The sequence below is a fragment of the Neoarius graeffei genome, chromosome 15 (assembly GCF_027579695.1).
Source record: "Neoarius graeffei isolate fNeoGra1 chromosome 15, fNeoGra1.pri, whole genome shotgun sequence".
Classification (NCBI taxonomy): domain Eukaryota; kingdom Metazoa; phylum Chordata; class Actinopteri; order Siluriformes; family Ariidae; genus Neoarius; species Neoarius graeffei.
Window position 1 is genome coordinate 31463475 of NC_083583.1, and position 2183 is coordinate 31465657.

The following is a 2183-nucleotide window of genomic DNA, read 5'->3' on the forward strand; positions in this document are numbered from 1 at the left end:
TGCAGGTTAGGTTAACTGGTGACTCTAAATTGACCGTAGGTGTGAATGTGAGTGTGAATGGTTGTCTGTGTCTATGTGTCAGCCCTGCGATGACCTGGTGACTTGTCCAGGGCGTACCCCGCCTTTCGCCCGTAGTCAGCTGGGATAGGCTCCAGCTTGCCTGCGACCCTGTAGAACTGGATAAAGCGTCTCGAGATAACGAGATGAGATGAGAAAACACGTAAGACGAGGGATTTTTAATTCAGTGCTTGGTGAAGAGCTAGAGCTACACCTAGTGACCCCACTGTTCTCTAGCCAGGGGAAGTTCATTCACCACCGAGATGAAAGGACAGAGAAGGGCCTTGATGCATGTCTTCAAGGCTTCATATCAAACTGTGCTTGAGGCTCAGAGGGAGTGTGGTGTGATAAATGCTTTGAAGTACGTAGGTGGGTGCTGATCCATTTTTTGTTTTGTAAGTGAGCATAAGTGATGCAGCAGCTGCAGGAAGTCAGTGAAGGGAGCGCAGCAGTAAGGTGGTGTGGGAGAACCTTGGGTGGTTGAAAACAAGTTGTGCACCTGCATTGTGGATCAGTAGCAGAAGCTGGATGAAGTGTAGAGGCAGAACTTGCAGGAGGGAAGTGCAGTAGTTCAGTCGTGGGGAAGCCATGGCCTAATGGTTAGAGAAGCAGCTTCGGGACCTCAAGTCAAGTCAAGTTTATTTGTATAGCGCTTTTAACAATAGACATTGTTGCAAAGCAGCTTTAGAGAATTTAAAAGACTTTAAACATGAGCTGATTTTATCCCTAATCTATCCCCAATGAGCAAGCCTGTGGCGACGGTGGCAAGGAAAAACCTCCCTCAGACGACATGAGGAAGAAACCTCGAGAGGAACCAGACTGAAAAGGGAACCTCATCCTCATTATGTCATTTTTAACAGTTTTAACATGGTCAGTTTCGTTGATGTTATAACTCTTCATTGATGGAAACTTGAGTGCAAAACTGTTCATGACAACTGCAGTCCCAAAGTCAGCAAGTCAACTGTAGTCCTCAGCCACAAAAGCACCGCTATAAGTGTCCAGACCATCTTCCAAGTGTGACTTTAAACTGTCTATATGGGGCCGTCCTCCTCCACAGGAGCGATGTGATGAGACTCCGACCAGACATAGGGCACCAGGATGGATCAGGCAGGTCTGAGGAGCAGAAGAGATCAGCATCTCGAGGGTTTGAGTTCCTGGACCAACTGCTCCCCAGGCTGCTCTGGGTATGTTGTACGTCACTCTGGATAAGCGCGTCTGCTAAATCCCTATAATGTAATGTCTCAAAATGACAAGGGACTGAACAAGCACCAGAGTGGCTTCTGTGGAGAGAAATGCCCTCCTGATGGTGCAGAGCAGACCGGCGAGTGGCCTAGTGGCTAGTGGTTAGCCTAGGGCTTTGTTCATGGTTGAACAGCCACTTACCTTCACCGTCTTAGTCAGAGCACCAAGATCTTTCTTAGTGACTGCTAAACTGTTATTCTCATTGATTTCTTTTTGAAGTTGCACTTGGCTCTCGATCAAGAGATCGCGAGGTCTACTCACGGTCGGGTCATACCAAAGACCATCATAAAAAACGGTGCCGACTGGCAAGGCACGCTGCAATAAGATGCGAGTGGGGAGTCAAACTCTCGCGGTTACCAGAGGACTCGTCCCCCACTGTAACCCTAGCTATGTAATAGGCGAGAGGCAGAGGGCTACGGAAACAGAGATCGGCGCCGTGCCGCCCTATGCACCACATGGCGTGGGAAGGACTTTGACTTTGTTGGTGTCGAGCAGAGTGCATGAGTGAGTCAGGGTAGTGATGTGAGGACAGCAGGACGGTACAGAAAACTGTGTGCAGTGACAGATGGAGAGATGTGAGAGTTTTCCAGAGAGATCACAGGACTATAGAATGGAGAATCATGTACAGTAGCTCAGTCATTACACCCTTCCACCAGCAGGTGTCGCTTCAAGTATTGAATTGCTTTTCAATACACTTCAGTTAAACCTCCATCAGGTCTTTTTTTAATCACCACGGGCTAGTGGAACGTGTTGCCACGCCTCTGGGAAACACAAACAGCTCGTGATTGGTGGAACTTATCAACCACAAACCAATCGTCGTGCAGGAGCCGGGGCTTGTCTGGATACGGGTGGGCAAAACAGCGTGAGTAAACAGAGCGCATGCG